Source organism: Erythrolamprus reginae, chromosome Z (genome assembly GCF_031021105.1).
Source record: "Erythrolamprus reginae isolate rEryReg1 chromosome Z, rEryReg1.hap1, whole genome shotgun sequence".
Taxonomy (NCBI): domain Eukaryota; kingdom Metazoa; phylum Chordata; class Lepidosauria; order Squamata; family Dipsadidae; genus Erythrolamprus; species Erythrolamprus reginae.
Window position 1 is genome coordinate 110936644 of NC_091963.1, and position 20469 is coordinate 110957112.

At 39.5% G+C, this 20469-nt stretch overlaps 1 protein-coding gene across 4 annotated transcripts in view; it reads left to right on the top strand.

The window, feature by feature from the left end:
• The first annotated feature begins 863 nt into the window (after positions 1-863).
• Positions 864-20469, top strand: part of SRCIN1 (SRC kinase signaling inhibitor 1) — a 147694-nt gene continuing 128088 nt past the window's right edge. For all 4 annotated transcript variants that reach the window (XM_070727664.1, XM_070727663.1, XM_070727665.1 and 1 more), the window contains exon 1: positions 864-1142. The gene's annotated coding sequence lies outside the window, so the exon portion shown is untranslated. The remainder of the gene's footprint in view (positions 1143-20469) is intronic.

Genomic DNA, 20469 nt, shown 5'->3' on the forward strand with positions numbered 1-20469 from the left:
CCCTATCCTGAAATTCTTCTCTTTTGGCTTGTAGTTGCACTACACACTAAACCCCAAAACCTGGGTAACAGAGGTGCACTGTAACACTTTCCGCTTTAGTAGCTTTTATACAAGCATTTTATAAGCCCTAGCTCTGTTGACTATATACAAAATTTATTTGTGAGATGTCAAAATAAGGTGCACCATAGCTGGCCTGCAAAAATATGGATGATCACCAAATGGACATTTAGGGACTAAGGAGATCTTTGTTGTCATCTTATGGATTTATAGATTCAGATATCGCTATATTGTGCAACACGGTGGAATATTGTTCAGCTTGTTGCTTGGGAATTCTGGGAACTATATTCCCAGCCCAAATAGAGGCTAGCAAGGTTGCGAGGTGATGCCTAGCTTGATGAAAATTAAGGGGTCTGTAAAGGAGTAGTAAATCTATGGAAAAGCATGTACAGAAGGCTTTTTAATCGCCCTCAGAGAATTCCAGGACCAGAAAAACTAAAATAAATATTTCCTGCAAGGTCTCAGAGTCCTCATGGGGATCTTCTGGCTGAGAATGATAGACGTTGTAGTTCTGCTCATCTGCATAACCCTGAGGTGGGGCGGGGTAAGCAGCCTGCCTCACCACCAAGGCAGTTCTGAGGGTGAGAAATAAAAGATCTCAGCCTAGTGGCAGCCAAGGCCAGAGGCTACTGCCATCTCTCTGGCCCGCCTGCCTGGCGTAATCCCCGCCTCCAAAAGACAGGTGGAGTCCTGGTTGCCACGGTGACTGTGTCCTAATAAGGAAAGCAAGAGGAAGCTCGCTTGCATTGCTAAGGTCAGGGGGGGAGGAGGAGTGAAGGAGTAGGATGGCAAGTGTGTAATGGAGTTGGTGGGGGGAGCTGCACCTGCATTACTTCCTCTCCAATGGGTGATTTCGCTCCCCTCCCCAAAGAAAGCTTGCATCTTCGCCTCTCTACATCACCTCTGTGTACCCAAGAACAACCGTATCCAGCAGCAGCTGAGAGAGTGCAGAAAGAAAACAGCCGAGTTGCTGACGGATGAATTTATAGACACTGCAGCCTCCCATTGTGTGAAGTGGGTTGGCTTGAGGATGGCAGAGGCAGAAGGTTCTTTAAGGTGGCCTGGCTTGTTCTAACCTGTGGCAGGTAAGGAGTCCGCAGGGTGAAGATGGGGAGGCGATGCAGGGAAATGTCAGTGGAGCCGGGAGGGGAGAGGAGGAGGAGGAGGAGGGGAGCGGGACCCACAGCTGAGCTCTTGCCTGTCTTACTGTTTGCATTGTAAAGGAAAGAAAAACGCAGGCAGCTTCTTCCCCTTGTGCGTCCTTTTATGGTGATGGTGGGAAGTCAATCTTTTTGAAAGGAAAATTGTCCTTTCTATGCCTTCCTGTAATTCATTGCACCAAACAGTGCAACTGGCTAACATCCCCCCTCATCCCAGCCCAGACTGAACAAGCTCTGCCTAAAAGCAAAAGACACCAAAATGTGTCCTGGGGCTGCAAATGTTTTCTTAGGCAACAAGGGACATCCGGCTACCCCTATAGGTGCACCCATAGACCAACACAGGAGATGATCCCGTATTGCTCCTTTGATGTAACCGGTGCATAGTGAAATAAGTATGGCACGATGGAGATATAGCAGACTCTCACTCTCTGAGAAGCGAGGAGGGGGGAAAAGGAGAAATGTTTATATATGCCTTTGGATTGTTGCTAAGCCGTTGCAACCATAAGACCCCAGAGGTCAGACTGAATTGTCAGGGTGATAAGGAATAAGGGGAGAGAAGGAAGGTTTCCTTTAGGGTATTTGTAGAAAACAACAGGGACATTTTGGGATGAGAAACTGAAGCAGTAATGTTTGGGGAGGGGGTATTTTTGCATCCCACCTATTTGCAAAGGAACCCTGGTATAAATGGGCATGATGTCCTTTAAATTTTACAACAGCCATGTGAGGTAGGTCAGGATTGACTGAGTCCAAAAACCTTTAATAATATTTGTGGCTCGGAGAGCTGAGAAATCCCTATCTGGCCAGTGTCTGCTTCTTTCTATTACAAAGAATTTGCTTTGGTTTTTTTGTTTTTAAACAGTTAAAAAAAAAAGCAATTCCTTTTTCTTATTCCTTTTATAACTGAAATAAAATTTCTCCCATTTTATTATTTTCCATTTTTATTAGAAAAGCAAATGCAGCCATAAATGCATTCTGAAAAGGAACATATGGTTTATTTTCTATTCTTCTGTTATTTGGTACTGCATCGCGTGTGAGAGAAATGATCTGCAAATGTTAAAATACAGTCTTAATTTTATTTCATGCATTATAACCTGGTTCCAGCATTGAGACTAGAGCAGTGATCTGATAAGCTTTTTTAAAAGTTAAGACTTTATCTTCTTCTTTCTTAAGACTGCTTCTTGAAGAAATAAATTGGTCATTCATGCCCACCTGTTCATTCCTGCAACACTCCTCAGTGTAAAATTTTCAGGAGGATGTATATGTGAAATATTTTGCCCTGGACATTCCAGAATCCAGAAAATCCATCTTTGTTTTTCCCCCATACTCTTTCTTTAACAATGATGTAAGCTTTGCCTTATCCACTATTCATTAAGGTTGCAATTTCTAATTTTGCATATATGTGTTACATCATTTTGTAGTTTTCTTATACAATGTTAATTAGGTCTTCTCCCAAGAACTACTACTATTAATTTATGCAATAACTGGGCATTGTCTGGGACCAGTGGTGTAATCAGTAAACTAAAATCAGTAGTGTTTCACAGGAGACTTATTTTCATAAAGATAGTAAATCTGTAACTGGGTTTACACCATCACATTTGAACAGGGAAATGGTTTAGAAATAATACAGAGAGAAGAATGGATGATGAGTAGTAATTTGATACATGGCGAAATTAATATGTAATATTTTTCAAACACCTTGACAGTTTTCCTTAGCGTAGAATGGAACACAGCACAGCCAGGAGTAAACTTTAAGTACAATCTAACTGATACATTAGGTTTCTTCTTGCATGAAGTTTTAGTTGACACTTGAAAGGAGCATTCAAAAATAGAAGTTCCAGTTTGCAACCCTGTTATTTTTACAATCAATTTACTGTCGTGTTCTGTTTTATATGCAGATAAATTGATTGATTGCATTGGATTTATTTCCCCTTCCCAAACCAAATCACTGTGCTTAGAAAACTAATGAATTTATGGTGATAAATAAAGTAAAGCCATTCTTTTTAACATGATGTTTTTCTATGAAAAAGAGTACTTTTTTTTTTTTACAAAAAGGCAGACTTAAAACACTTTTAAAGGCATATTTATTTAATTAAGCATTCCTTGGTGAGAAATTTGTCTTAAAGCTTAAAACATATAAAAATAGCTGTTCTGGATGAGATCCAAGATTTCTCAGTCCAGCATTTATTTCTGAGAATAGCCAATCTAATACCTTTGGGAACTCCACACCAGGAGATAACTGCAATAGCATCTCTACAATTTCCCCCCTCCCCAGCAAATGATAAATTGGTGTTTTGCCTTTGATATTGCAGATGAGAGATGATACAGGCAATCCTCAACTTACCATCACAATTGGGAATGGAACTTTCATTGCTAAGTGATACAAGTGTTAAGTGATTGTGATTTTTGCAGTCTTTTTTTTTGCTGCTTCTTGTTAAACATATCAACATACTCATTAAGTGAAAAACATGGCTGTTAAGTGAATCCAACTTCCACCTTTGCCTTTGCTAGTTGTAAAGTTGCCATCAGTGGTAAAGAAAAAAAGGAAGGGAAGGGAAGAAGGGACAGAGGGGAGCAAGGAAGGAAGGAGGAAGGGAGGGAGGGAGGAAAGAAGGAGGGAAGGGGAGCAGAGAAGGAAGGGAGGGAGGGAGGAAAGAATGAAGGAAGAAAGAAGAAAGGGAGGGAGGGAAGGAGGGAGGGAAGAAGGAAGGGAAGGAGGGAGGGAAGAATGAGGGAAGGAAGAAAAGAGGGAGGGGGGAAGGAAGGGAGGGAGGAAAGAATGAGGGAAGTAAGGAAGAAGAGAGGGAGGGAAGGAGGGAGGAAAGAAGGAAGGGAGGAAAGAATGAGGGAAGGAAGAAGAGAGGGAGGAGGGAAGGGAGGGAGGGAGGAAAGAATGAGGGAAGGAAGGAAGAAGAGAGGGAGGGAAGGAGGAAGGGAGGGAGGGAGGGAGGAAGGAAGGATGGAAGGAAGAAAGGAAGAAAGGAAGGAAGGAAGGAAGGAAAGGAGCACCAGCCATCCTCTCAAAAGTCCTGGCTGAGGAACCCTTTGAAACACAATGGGGTGGGGATCTGTTCAAATCTCAGATTGGGGGTGGGGGATGACTATAGTTCAGGCAGCAGGTATTGTTTCTCCTTCTAAACTCCACTACAGTCTAACTTTCCTTCACAGCACTGTTCCACTCACCACATTCATTTTGAGAGCAATGCTCTCATATTAGGATGCTGCTCGGTAGCCATTTTTGGAAACAGTGAAGCATGTGGGAGAGGAAAGGGAAAATATTCACTTATAAAGGATGAGTGGAGAGAGATGGTCAGGGAGCGGGTGGAGGGAACCAAGCAAGATAAGGCAGGAGAGCATTAATTGAAGACTGATTGCAGGATGAGTTCACTTGAAAAGAAAAGAGAAGCAGCTTGGAAGATTCTTACTATCTCTTATGCGCAGTTACACGTGAAAAGAAGTAGTATATGGATGACTTAGCTTTCAACGAAATATTCAACACTTCTGCCCCACCAGAAAACAATTCTGCTTGACTGTAAAAAGGGCATCTGCATTGTTGGCTGCAGGTTGGCATCCATCACATCCTCTTGTGGCACCCCGTAAACACCAGCTGGTTATGCATTGGCACAATACCAGTTTCACAACATCCAATTACTATCAATGTTTCCTCCCGCCAGACCTTTCTCTCTCTCTCTCTCTTTCTTTTTTTCTTTTCCTGAACTGTATGGTCAGTTATGGAAGTGAAATAATTTATTAAGAATGCTGCTCTTTGGTCTTTTAATTTACTTTTTTTGGGCGGTGGAGGGGTTGCATTGACTCATTTTCATGATACAATAGAACAGATAGCAATAATCTTCTTTACTTTGTGCTTTTCCCATTAAAATTCTGTGCATACATTTGTTCAACAGTCTTAATTAAATCTGCATAACAGTATTAAGCTAAAACCAGCAAGGTCATGGGGGGGTTTTTTTCTATATCATCTGAAAGCACCAACATTTGAGAGATGTTTCTGTGGCTGACTTGCAGGATAACATCATGTCAGGAATCTATTTCGGGCTTGTTTGCCTTCATCAGGTAGCCACACCCTTACTGGGATTTGAACCTGCAGCCTCTGCCTTCTAAGGCAGAGACCTTAGCCATTAGACCACAGGCTCATCTCCTGTATCAGCTTGTACCAGGGAAGGGTTATGTGTGATTTATTGTTGAGTCACCCTGGTATATTGAAGGAGCATCACAGTTTCCTTTTTGCCTCTCGGCCCCACCAGGGGCCCTATTCCAAGGCAGTATATATACACACATATACATTCATACAGTATATAGTGCCTTGGTTTGAAAAGCAGTAAAAGATAAGCATTATAGAATAAAATAAAAAGAGAGAAGAACTTAACAAAACATTTTTGTCAGAATGAGGGAGGGATATTGACAATATTTGGCATTAGACAAAGGATGCTACTAGGATGTGTTCCTGGTTTAGAAACATAGAAACATAGAAGACTGACGGCAGAAAAAGACCTCATGGTCCATCTAGTCTGCCCTTATACTATTTCCTGTATTTTATCTTACAATGGATATATGTTTATCCCAGCCATGTTTAAATTCAGTTACTGTGGATTTACCAATCACATCTGCTGGAAGTTTGTTCCAAGGATCTACTACTCTTTCAGTAAAATAATATTTTCTCATGTTGCTTTTGATCTTTCCCCCAACTAACTTCAGATTGTGTCCCCTTGTTCTTGTGTTCACTTTCCTGTTAAAAACACTTCCCTCCTGAAACTTATTTAACCCTTTAACATATTTAAATGTTTCGATCATGTCCCCCCTTTTCCTTCTGTCCTCCAGACTATACAGATTGAGTTCATTAAGTCTTTCCTGATACGTTTTATGCTTAAGACCTTCCACCATTCTTGTAGCCCGTCTTTGGACCCGTTCAATTTTGTCAATATCTTTTTGTAGGTGAGGTCTCCAGAACTGAACATAGTATTCCAAATGTGGTCTCACCAGCGCTCTATATAAGGGGATCACAATCTCCCTCTTCCTGCTTGTTATACCTCTAGCTATGCAGCCAAGCATCCTACTTGCTTTTCCTACCGCCCGACCACACTGCTCATCCATTTTGAGACTGTCAGAAATCACTACCCTTAAATCCTTCTCTTCTGATTCATTAATAGATTGCCTGAATACAAAATTACCACCAGAATACTGTTCTGTTCTATTCCAGACATATCAAAAGATACATTGTAAGTCAGGGAAGGTACTTAAAACAAGAAAGCAATTAGCAGGTAAGTAACTTCCTTATGAGGAAAATTTATAAAGTTTGAAATCTGTCACTTTAGAAGAAAGACATATATTATGACACAAATTCCTCCCCATTCCTTAATGTGCACTTGTATAAAGTTTTGACCTCCAAATTTCTATACCCTTGTATGCTAAGTTGTGATGCATATACCAGTACCAAAAGCTGGCACATGTGTCATGATGTCACAATAAAGGCATGTTTCATTATTTTGGTAAGAAATGGATGCCTTGTAAGGTGGGACATAATATTGGATGTACCTATAAAGCATAAAGAAAGAAAAGAGGATTTTGATATAATATTTGATACAGAGTATGTCCAGTGGAAGAAAGAGGTAGGAAAAATCCACTCGAACAAGAAATAATATTCTAAATAAGTTTAAATAGGTTTAGAAAACTTAAAACTATATCGTCTTAAAAAATGACCTAAGCATAGCCCATAAAATCATCCGGTACAACCTCCTTCCTGTCCATGACTACTTCAGCTTCAACCACAGCAACACAAGAGCACACAACAGATACAAACTTAAAGTAAACCGCTCTAAACTCGACTGCAGGAAATACGACTTTAGTAACCGAATAGTTGCTGCATGGAACTCACAATCAGACTCTGTAGTATCATCACCTAACCTCCAAAACTTTACCCTTAGACTATCCACTGTTGACCTCTTCCAATTCCTAAGAGTCAGTAAAGGGCGTGTATAAGTGCACCAGAGTGCCTTCCGTTTCCTGTCCGTATGTATGTATGTATGTATGTATGTATGTATGTATGTATGTATGTATGTAAGTATGTATGTATATTATATCTTTGTGTACCACCAATACGTACTTGATAAAACAAATAAATAAAATAAATAAATTTGAGGTTCATTGACACTCTGGTTTATAGAAGTTAAGACATTCTCCTATTGACTAGACCAGCGTTTCCCAACCGGTGTGCCGTGGCACACTAGTGTGCCGCGAGACATGGCCAGGTGTGCCGCCAAGCTCCAGCTGGGCGGGGCGCTGCCGGTACTTCCGTCCTGGGGCTCCCGCTTGCAGCTGTCCCCCGGCTCCTGCTCGATGCCGCGGTTTTCGGCGCTCTCCTGCTGGGCCCCAAAGAAGGAAGGCAGGAAGAAGGAGAGCTCCATTCTTCACGCCTTTTTCCCGCCTTCCTTCTTTGGGGCCCAGCAGGAGAGCGCCGAAAACCGCGGCATCGAGCAGGAGCCGGTTGACAGCTGCGAGCGGGAGCCCCAGGACGGAAGTACCGGCAGCGCCCCGCCCAGCTGAAGCTTCTCTGGCGTTGACGGCAAGTGTCCTTTGTGGCCCGGCGGGAGGGCACTGGCGATGGGAGTGGGGGGGGCGGCCGCAGCGGCCGCAGGCAGTCGCGGGGAGATGGCGGCGGCGAGAGGGAGCGCTCTCTCTCTCTCTCTCAGCTGACTGCAAGCGGGAGCCCTTACGGTGGCGGTTGGACGTGCTGCTGGGCCAGATTACTTGCAGGACCGCCTTCTGCCATATGAATCTCAGCGACCAGTTAGATCACATAGATTGGGCTTCTCCAGGGTCCCGTTAACCAGACAGTGTTGCTTGGCAGGGTCTAAGGGAAGAGCCTTCTCTGTGGGGACCCTGGCCCTCTGGAATCAGCTTCCCCCAGAGATACACACTGCCCCCACCCTCGCCACCTTCCGTAAGAGTCTTAAAACTCATTTGTGTCGCCAGGCTTGGGGCAATTAGATCTTAGCCCCCCTGGCCGATGAATGTTGTGAGTGGCTGAGGTCTGAGTATGTACAGTTGATTTTTAAAATATTAGTGATTTTAGGTTAGATATTTAGCTAATTAATTGGATTTACCACTTTATTTTATTGTTTATTTATTATATGTTATAAGCCGCCCCGAGTCTTCGGAGAGGGACGGCATAGAAATCCAATAAATAAATAAATAAATAAATAAATAAATAAATAAATAAATAAATAAATAAATAAATAAATAAATAAATAAATAAATAAATAAATAAATAAATAAATAAATAAATAAATAAATAAATAAATAAATAAATAAATAAATAATGTTGTAAATGGATTCTCAGTACTCCTATTAGGGCCAAAATACAGATATTGCAACACTGGAAAGATAAATATAAAGCCCCATTGAGCCAAGGGATTTATTGTACTTGTGAATAGTTTTCTCTACATAGACTTTCTATAGACAAGTAAAATGAAATATGGGATTCATTTATACAGAATACAGTAGGTAGAAAAAACAAAGATACTTGTGTATATATATATACACAAGTATATACACACACATTATTTGCACTGGAGAAATATGTGTATACTCACACATACACACACAGACAAATACACATACACACACACATTTGCACTGGAGAAATATGTGTGGAATTGTAACTATATATATACTCACACACAGACACAAATACACATACACACACACATTTGCACTGGAGAAATATGTGTGGAATTGTAACTTTTGTTATAATGACATTTTTGTCATATTTTTCACTTGTTTGTTATACTTTTTATTTGTTCCTTTTTCTTCTCTTTGACACTGTATGCTTTCCCATAATTAAATTTTGGGGTTTTGCTCTTTTTCTCTTTATTATTAATTAAAAAGCCATAAAATAAATTAAAAATAATAATATGCAGGGTACTTGCAGTAGTTAAAGCATGCCATTTGATACCTTAACATATAAAGAGGTCCACTAAGGTGAATGTTTTTAAAGGGGGGGGATGACTAGATTGGACTTGTTATAATGGCACTGAAAAAGGTGACTTCTGGCTGTTGCAGCATCCATATGGTCATGTGATCAAAATTCAGATGTTTGGCAGATGTTGTATTTATGATGGCTGCAATATCTTTAGGTCATCTGATCTCCTTTTGTGTTTTTCTGACAAGCAAAGTCAATGGAGATACCAGATTCATTTAACTGTATTATTAACTTAACAATTATCTTAGCAAGTGGGGCAAGAAAGATCATAAAATTGAGCAAAACCCAACGCGTAGTCTTGAATGGAACTGTCTCTACATGGAGGGAAGTATGCAGTGAGGTACCCCAGGGCTCTGTTTTAGACTCAGTACTCTTCAACATCTTCATCAATGATTTTGATGAGGGGATAGATGGGGAACTCATCAAATTGGCAGATGACACCAAGCTAGCAGGAATAGCCAACACTGCAGAAGATAGGATTAAAATATAGAATTGAACATTGGGCGCTATCTAACAAAATTAAATTAAATGGTGAAAAAAATAAGATTCTACATCTAGGCAAGAAAAACAAAATGCACAGATAAAATACATTGCTCAATAGTGGTGACTGTGAGAGAGATCTTGGATTCCCGGTGGACAATCATTTAAATATGAGCCTGCAATATCCTGCAGCTGCCAAAAAAGCCAACACAGTTCTAGGCTGCATTAACAGAGGGATAGAATCAAGATCATGTGAAGTGTTAATACCATTTTATAATGTCTTGGAAATGCCATACTTGGAATACTGCATCCAATTTTGGTTGCCATAATGTAAAAACGGTGTTGAGATTCTAGAAAAAGTACAGAGAAGAGCAACAAAGTTGATTAAGGAACTTGAAAATAAAACATATAAAGAATGGCTGCTGGAACTGGATATGTCTAATCTTAAGAAAAGAAGGACTAGGGGATGACATGATAGCAGCATTCTAATATCTCAGGGTTTGCCACAAAGAATAGAGGGTCAATCTATTGTCCAAAGCACCCGAGAGTAGAACAAGAAGCAATGGGTGGAAATTAATCAAGGAGAGAAGCAATTTAGAACTAAGGAGAAATTTCCTGACAGAACAATTAATCAGTGAAAAAACCTGTCTCCAGAAATTGTATATGCTCCAACAGTGGAAGTTTTAAAGAAGAGATTAGATAACAATTTGTCTGAAGGGTTTCCTGCTTAAGGAGGGCATTGTAATAGAAGACCTCCAAAGTCCCTTCCAACTTTATTTTATTCTAGTCTACTAAAAAACTCACTTAATACCTGCCTCACTTAACAACCAAAATTTTGGGCTGAATTGCAGTCAGGATATACCAGGATATGAAATATTTAAGTAATATTATTATTAATAATAATATTGTTGCTAATACTAAAAAGGAAGGCTATTATATTTTAACATTAAGAACCATTTTGGCGCAGTGGTTAAATGCAGTACTGCAGGCTACTTCTCCTGATTTCTAGCTGATGGCAGTTCGGCAGTTCAGTTCTCACCGGCTCAAGGTTAACTCAGCTTTCCATCCTTCCGAGGTGGGTAAAATGAAGACCCAGATTGTTGGGGGTAATATGCTGACTCTGTAAACCACTTAAAGAGGGCTGTAAAAGCACTGTGAAGCAGTATATAAGTCTGTTGCTCTTTTAGTAAATAATTAATCAATTTTAATCATTCTGCCTTTAGAGGAAAGTTTGGAATACTATTTGATTTCTTTTTTCATCCTCCCTCTTCTGTTCGGCCTTTGTTGTCATGGTTGAGCTTCAAATTTGATCAGCTTTGCTACTTCCTGGATGTGTTCCCATGGCTCTGTCACTGAATAGAAACTAGGGAGACTGCTTGGGTGGGAAGTAGTGCCACTGCATGACAATTCAGTCTTATCAAGGCCTAGCAGCTGCTTTCACTTTGGAAAGCCATTGAATTGGAATATGGTTTGTTGAGATACACATTCTTCTTTTCCCATGTTTCAGAACTGATCATGGATACTTGAGAAGCTTATAGTACACCGGTGAGCAAATCAAGCATTCAGAAAGCTAGCTATCTCCATCTGCAGAACCAGAGGAAACTGAGAAAATAACTTTATTTTGCAGTTTATTTATGTTGCAGATTTTGCATACTCTAATTCTATACTTGAAAAATAGAATTTGCAGACTCTGGAACAGGTTGTCTCAAAATTCAGTCCTACTACTATCATAAATATGGAAAGATATATGCTCGGCATTATAAAACAAGATAGAAAAACCTGCACATGGATTAGAAAACAAACAAAGGTACCATATTGGTTGGAAACATACAGAAGAGGACTTTAAACTGCAGTGGATAGACAACGGTTAAAATGATAATGATGATGATATACATATGTACGTACATACATACACACATACATACATACATACCAGAAGTGGGTTCTAATTTACCTTGCTGCCATTTCGTTTCCTCCCATTCCTCGTAACTATGCTTCATGGGTGCACATGTTTCGCACACAGGGCCAAAAAATCCCTCAACAAAAAGCCAAACAAGATGGCACCCGCATGCACAGTGCCAGAAACTTGGCTTCTGCATATGCTCAGAAGAAAAAATAAATAAATTATTTTTCAAAAATAAGCTGAAAACAAGATGGTGACAGCATCAGTGCTGGAAACATGACTTCTGCTCATGCTCAGAAGAAGAAAAAAATTCCAATAAATAAAATAAAAATAATTCAAAAAAAAAAAAGGATGGTGGCGCCCAGAGACTGGCACCAAGAGAACCGGTTGCGTGATGTCATCATGATGTCACCAGCAGGTCACTACCAGTTCAGGCAAACCGGACTGAACTGGGAGGAACCCATCTCTGATACATACGTACATGGGCAACAACTATTAAGACCATAATTTTCTCATAATAAGCTATTTTTATTCCTAAATATAAGGGCTAGAATAAGTTGACTTGATTGTCAGTCTTAAATTGAAGTTCCTTGTTAGATTAAAGTTCTTTGGCATTCCAGTATTTTTAGCTGCATTCTAGACTTTTTGGAGGTATTTGGCTAGATGGATATTAACTAGTCTGAGAAGCAACACAACTTTTATTTTATAAATTTCTACCAAATTCATTTCCAAGTATGAATCTTTAAATACTGTATTTTTCAGACTATACGACACACCAAAATAAAGGACACACCTTAGTTTTGGGGGAGGAAAATAAGAAAAAAGCTGATTGGCTGGTAGATCAGCCTCCCAGGATATTCTCAATCAACTCTTCCCATAGGTGAATTTTAGCAACAGGTTCATAGGTTGTGAGCTCTGCAGATTGCTTTTTTTTCCTGGCTCTTCAACCTTCATTTGAGAGACTGGGCAGGACTACATTCTGAATATAAGACGCATCCAGATTTTCACCCTCTTTTTGAGGGGGGAAAAGGTATGTCTTATTTCTTTATGTATGTATGTATGTATGTATGTATGTATGTATGTATGTATGTATGTATGTATTCATTCATTCATTCATTTATTTATTTATTTATTGGATTTGTATGCCGCCCCTCTCCGCAGACTTGGGGCGGCTAAAAAACAGCATGTAACAATCCAATACTAAACAACTAAAAAAACCATTATTATAAAACCAAACATACATACAAACATACCATGCGTAAATTGTAAGGCCTAGGAGGAAAGAATATCTCAGTTCCCCCATGCCTGATGGCAGAGATGGGTTTTAAGAAGCTTACGAAAGGCAAGGAGGGTGGGGGCAATTCTAATCTCTGGAGGGAGTTGGTTCCAAAGGGCTGGGGCCACCACAGAGAAGGCTCTTTCCCTGGGTCCTGCCAAACGACATTGTTTAGTTGACGGGACCCGGAGAAGAACCTCTCTGTGGGACCTAACTGGTCGCTGGGATTCGTGTACTCTGAAAAATACAGTAGCTTTTTCTGGAAGGATCAGTTACTTTATTTTCCTCTGATTCATATAATCTGGAAATCTAATAAAACACACCAGAGATCAATGGAAGTCAAAGGAAATATATTGAACACAATTTTGCCAAATTCGGTTGGATGGCAGCCGTAATGGACTGCTCCTCCAGCTCTCTTTTTATAGGTGTTTTTTTTAGTTTAAAGATTTAGCCAATTATTATCAATTGAATGGAATGTGTTAGCTTATTAGAAATATATGTTTCATTATCTAGAATTAGAACAGATGCCTCCTTATTTATAGTCCCCTTATCTTGAATTAAACAGATGTCTTTTCAAATGACCATTTTATCTTTCGTATATGTAGCCTTTTTCTATGCACAAAATATATGTCTTTCTTTACATGAGTTTTGCTATGTGATACTGGGTTTTGCTATGTAATTTGCTATGTGCTATGGTTTTTTATTTATAATAGTAGGAGTCAGTCTTTTCCTTTTATAAAATGGTTACTCTTTTTCACCATTTTTTAACTGAAACTTATTGTAAACATAGAAGAAAATATTTCAATACCAGAAGAATATGTACTATAAGAAAAAGGAAGCAAAACACTTGGCAGGATGTCAACCCATTCCTACAATAGAAAATGCATTGTTAGTGCATAGAAAGAGACATTTACATAACATAGGCACATATATACATATCGATTAGACTTCTTCCTTTCAGGGTAAGCATTATTATGCAAAGCAGTATGCAACCCAGTAAGATAAGCAAAATTAGAAGAAAGGAACCAGAACTAAATCTAGTTTTTCTACTGTAATTCCCCCAAGTTCACATACATTCTCTTAGGTAGCCTTTTGTTCCTTAACCTTTATATCTTTATATTTTTCATCAGCTTCATCCAATCACAATTTTAATCCAGTTATTCTTCCATTATATATTTGTTTTATAATGCACCTCTTTTGTACCAGTCACTCATTTTATTATTCATTGAGAACCAATCCATTTTTCATTACCTTTTTGTTGGACCATGCATACTTCTTAAGTAAACAATTCTCACTATTTTCAAATAATTGTTGTGTTTTGCTGATATTCTGAACAAAATAGGATGAAACATTTATTTATTTATTTTATTATTAGATTCCTATGCCACCTATTTTCTCAAGTTGACTCTGGACAGTTTACAGTTGCAATGGTTGGAAACTTATCAAAGAGAGGAGTAATCTGGAATTAAGAAGAAACTTTCTGACAGTGGGGACAATTAACCAATGGAATAGCTTGCCTTCAGAAATTGTGGGTGCTCTATCACTGTAGGTTTTTAAGAAGAAACTAGACATTCACTTATCTGAAATAGTACAGGCTCTCCTGCTTGAGCAAGGGGCTGGACTAGAAGACCTCCAAGATCCTATTCTACTCTACTCTACCCTACCCTACTCTCTACTCTACTCTATTCTACATTAAAAAGACCCATACATTTAAAAATTCAGGTAAAATTTGATTAATCATAATGGAAAGAAAGGGAGCAAAGTTCACGTGGAGAGCAGGAAATCCATTAGCCACACCCAAGATGCCATTTTCCATTCAGGCCTTAAGCCAGCTGGTACTGCCAAGTCTTCCAGCCATTTGACTGGCTGCCTTCTTCTGGACTCTGTCAGCTGTAATTTCTTTACTGATAGGGTCTGCAGCACATCTCTGCCAGCACGAGTGGGTTAGGCTCACATAACCTGGATCCATGTTACAAAGGGCTTTATAGGTGATAACCAACACTTTGGATTGGATTCAGAAGCAAACTGGAAACAAGTTCAGCCCATGCAACAAGAGTGTACCATGGGCTTCCTTAGGAGCCCCAAGAGTTGCCTGCACAGTTGCGTTTTGCACCAGCTGAACCTTTTGGATACATATCAAGGACTGAACCCATGTTGCAATAATCCAACTGAGGGATTACCAGAGTTTGAGTGACTGACCACAAGAATCCCCAATCTAGGAAAAGGTGTAACTGGTGCACAACACATAGTTGTGCAAAGGCTATGACTGCCACCAGAATCATGAGTTCAGAAGAGCTCCCTTGTTGTGCGCTGAGTCTTTCTGGGGTAGTGCAATCCTATTTAGAACTAATCATATTAAAGTCCTGGAACCCAGAGCTCCACATACAATAACAACAACAACAACAACAACAACAACAACAACAACAGAGTTGGAAGAGACCTTGGAGGTCTTCTAGTCCAACCCCCTGCTTAGGCAGAAAACCCTACACTACTTCATACAGATGGCTATCCAACATCTTCTTAAAAACTTCCAGTGACAGAGCATTCACAACTTCTGGAGGCAAGCTGTTCCACTGATTAATTGTTCTAACTGTCAGGAAATAACTAACGCCACTTGGTTATACCATGATTCAGTCCATCCAGATTCATTTATATCTAGCCCATTTCCCTTTCTTTCAAATATATTCATTCCTCACAAAAACCTTACACACTACTTTTATTAGAATTGCTTCTGTTTAATAAACATTCTACAGTCTACAAAGATTGCAAACCTCTGCAGTTTGTCTTCAATCTTTGAATATTTATGCATGCATGCAATTATTTGCAAGAGTCACCATGTCAACACAACTATGTGTTCAATATAATTTCAAGAGTTACACTATTTATTGCATCACACTGTATTTAACATATACTGCACATCATTCAGATTGTCAGCCCAAGAACACAGCATTGTCTGCATGCAAAAGTACATATCATTCACATCCTCTTCATATCAGACTTGTTTAAAAAAATCTGGACTAAAAAAGTCACAAAAGGTGTTTCTGATAAAATACTTATTGTAAAAAAAAACAGTAAAGACAGTATGAAAGAATTTCTGAATTGCAAGCCTCGTCATTTATAGTAAAATCAAGGTTTAAATTCTTTTATCTCTTTCTACTGCCTGCACAATGTTAAGTCCTTTCTTGTTCCTCTTTTCCTCATTTCTTTTCTTTTTTCATTTTTTCCTTTTATAGCTGCCTTGTGTTTTTATAATGGATTTTGTTTTCAGGCTGTTTTCTTTTGATTTTGCGAGAATTACCGTAATTTTCAGAGTACAAGACACACCTAGATTTTAGGAGTGGAAAACAAGGGAAAAGTATTCTGAATGAAATGGTGTAATGCTATATTATTTAATAAAATACCAGTCTAGCAGAGTAATTTTTAAAACCATGTACACTTTTTACAAACTTCAAACTTGACAGCTTAAAGACTAGTGGACCTGAACTCCCAGAATTCATCCTCCAGTCATGCTAGCTCAGGAAAGGGAGTTAAAGTCCACAAGTCTTAAACTTGCCAAGTTTGAAGACTCTTGCACCCCTAACCCAGGGTTCTTCAAACTTGGCAGCTTTAAGACTATTCCAGAATCCTCCTCCAATAATTCTAGATGGGGTAATTAGAAGGCAAAACACATCCGTTTTTGCAAAAAAAAAACCAGGCCATTTTTCACCCAGTTTTTCATAAAAATGGGGTGGGCAAAGGGTCTGGGAAGCCTTCAGAGAATTCCTGGGTGCTGGGGGATGGCAAAAAAATGCCTCCATTTTGTGAAAAACAGGCTATTTTTCACAAAAATTATACACTATATGATGTATAAATATCAAATGACCTTTTCCCTAAAAAGAATAATAATTTAAAAACTCACCAACAGATGGCGATACAAATAAACTCAAAACTCTGACGTGTTCTTTATCATCTGCCCTTTCACTTCTGTTGGTGGGAAATTTCTAGGAAAATTGCTGCAATTTTGAAATGACAGCCCACAGTGAATATTTGTGAACTTACTTTCAGCAATGTGCTATCATTGAATTTTGAAACACCAAGAATCTTTCCAATTGAAATTCAAAGGAAAGCTATTAATGGTGATGACTATGTGTTACTGGACCAACAAATACAGATGGTGAAACAGAAAAAAGCTGATTTTTGTGATTAAGAATGAAGTGGACAATTTGTGACAACAAATGACAAGTTTCACATAGAGCAAATAAAGTTAAACTGATTAAGGTCAGTCAGCAGACCATTCAAAAGAAAATTGTTCACAGGTTTGGCATTTCACTGAAATATGTGGGTCACATTTATGTTCTTCAGTATGGAAAGATCTGTCCAAGATGGGTTACTTTGCATGCTGATAGCAGAGATGAAAACTTCAGAAGTTAAAATTTGCTAGAATTATTGTCACACTATAGGAATGTAGTTGAGAAATTTCTTCACAGTATTGTGACAACAGATGAACTATCAGCTTATCTTTATGGCCCAGAGATGAAGCATTCATCCATGAAATATTATCACAATTTCCTTTTGTTTTTCCAAAAGGAAAACTTACAGCTACATTTTGGGACAGAGATGGTGCTATTCACATGGATTTATTTGAATCTAGAACTTACCAATACCTGATAGAGCTACATTGCAATGCTCAAAGCTATGAAAGATTAAAAAGAAAATATGCTGCAATATAGCAAGAGACAATTGTGATGTTGGGTCTACTATTTTACCCCATCTTCTAAATACTGTAGTCCAGATTTGATACCTTTCACCTTTTTCCAAAATTGAAGATATTTATTGGTATCTGTCTGGTTCAAATTAAGAAGCAGGAAGGATCCTCAAGACCTAGTTTTACATTCAGTCTATATGTACAAGTTAGGATATCTGATCTGGGAATGATATCATAAACTAACATATTGTTTCTTATATCACATTCTCCAGGATGTATATGCAGTGTACTAGTCTACACTCAGGATATTGCAGGCCTGAAAACCAACTAAATCATATCAAAAAGATTGTGTATTTTAGTCACAGAAGAATGATTTCATGTGAGAAAAGATTAGGAAAGAGATAGTTGGGGAAAGAAAAAATAAAATGAACTGTCTAAGGAAAAGTGTATAACATTTTTCTGTAAACATTCCATTTGTTTTCCTATGAAAAATATTTTGTATCTATTAAAAACAATAAATAAAACATAAAGACACGTGTATTTATGAACTTTCAATCATTGTACCAAAAACAATTTTTGAAACCTTGATCCTGTTTCACTGCTCAGAAATCAGCCTTCACCTGACCTGCAGTTTCATAGTCATGCTGGTATGTTTTATTCCTTGATATAAACTATTTCTTAATCTTTGCTATTCTTCATACTGTACTTTCTGCATCATTTCTCCTGTTTTTATTGGTATTAATAAGTCTATCATTTATTCTTATCTTCCTCTGATCCTCCAGTTCAAACAGAATTTAATTAATTGTGGTTCTTGTTCCTGCTTTTCTCTAAAACAGGAGGAAAATCTGCTGCTGTTAACACCATCTCTGCTGCAATACAATTGATTTCCTGTACCAATAGCTGCACTGAAGGCTATGCAGTATGGTAGATAGCTTTGGGAAATAAGCAGAATGCAAGGGCTGAAAATCAGAGAGTAAGCATGTTAAACCTAGCCTAAGAAACATCATTGAACCACAATTAATTATTCTGCTTCCCCACAATTTTTATTAAACAAATCTGTTCAGATTTGTTTAATAAATCTTCAAATAATACTTTGCTTTAAGCCAAAAATAAGCATGCCCTCCTTAAATTTGAGTAATTGAAATGCGGAGAAATCTATGCATTCTTCCTGGATTTGCAAGACAACTAGAATCTTCAGTAGAGCAATATGGTGACACAGAACACAATCTTCTCCACTCAGTAGGTTGCTAACAAATCATTATCTTCTCAAATGACTCATCTGTATGCAAAGAATTATCTTCCACTGAAGGGTCCTTATGGTGGAAAACAAAGACTAAAAGAATGAGGTGGGGGGTGGGACTTATAGGGCAAAATGAGTTGTCAATTTAGGTTTTCAATCAGCAAATCTGTTTATATTTATCTCTTGGTACTAAATATCTGCTTTTTCAGTTGGGCTCATTGTAGGACTACCTCACTTCCTGGGTTTCAGAATTAGAGATGACAAAGGAAAATTTTGATCAGGATCTCCTAAATGTTTTGTTTTCAAAAGCTAATAGCTGAGAGGAAAAAGGAATTGAATAGGGACAGCAGAACTGCACATTGCTTTTCTTATTAAAATTCCATCAGTACCAATGAAGCAAATATTTGTCCTGCAGGGCAAAACATGGTTGTAATGTGTAAGCAGCAGTGGGAAGTTCGGCTCATCTTTTACAGAATCATGAAGGATTGCATGAAAGCTGTCCCAAGTCATTAACTCTCTTTACTACACATGGAAAGCTAATGTGCTAAGAGAAGCTCTAGCTAAGCATACCCCCTGACACGGTACTCTCTAAATGCAGATGATGAATCATTGTTTAACAAAGTTGTGCTGAATTAATTAATTCTGAATTTTAGGAGGGCTTTAATGATATCATGCATAGATTTTAGCATTGGTAAAGAGGGACACCACTGAGCGAGGGGGGGGGCTTTGCAAAAATTTCCAAATAAAAATTTCTTTCTTTCTTTCTTTCTTTCTTTCTCTCTCTCTCTCTCTTCCTCCCTCACTTTGACTCTCTTTCTCTGTCCCTCTCTCCTCTTTCTTTCTTTCTTTCTTTCTTTCTTCCTTCATCTTTCTCTCTCTTTTTCTCTTTGTCTCTCTTCCTCCCTTCTTTTCTCTCTATTTCTCTCCCCCTCTCTCTTTCTTTTTCTTTCTCTCTCTCTCTCCCTCCTTCCCTCTCATTCTTTCCTCCTCATTCTTCCTTCCTCTTCTCCCCTCCCTCATCTTTCTCCCTCCGGGCCTTCCCCCGATGAACCCAACCTTCTCCGCCTCCTGGAAGAGAGACGCAAAGGCAGCCTTCCCCCCCCCCGCCCCCCCCCCCACTTTTCCTCCCTTTGGGCCAGGCCCTTCAGCAGGAGGCTCCTTCCTCCCAGGCAATCTCGGCTCCCCCCACCTGCTCCTTCGGCAAAATGGGGGCTCCGAGGGCGGGGGACAAACAGGGGGGCGAGGGGAGAATCCCGGCTCAGGATGCCCCCAAGCGCACTCAGGCATGTTCTGCCAGCTCCAAGGTGAGGGAAAGCAACACTGTGCTTCCCCCTTGGCGGATCCTAAGGTGCCCGGATGGACTGCATCCTTGGGCTGGCCGCTGCCTCCAGAAGCGCCGAGGCAACAGAAGCTTTGCCAACGCCACCATCTCCCCTCAGCAAGTGCACACCTCACCCATCCCTGCTGTGGCACCCCTTTACCTCGGTAGGCCCTCTCGCTTTTTCTTCCTCCCCACAGAGACCTCCAGCCAAGTTGGGTTAGGGGCGGAGAGGGCGAGGCAGCAGCGGAGAGCCCGGAATCCCCTCCCTCTAGCCTCTTCCCAAGGGGGCTGGTTGGGAGGAAAAAAAGCGGGACATTTTTCAAACGGAGCGGGACGCGGGACAAATTATCATAAA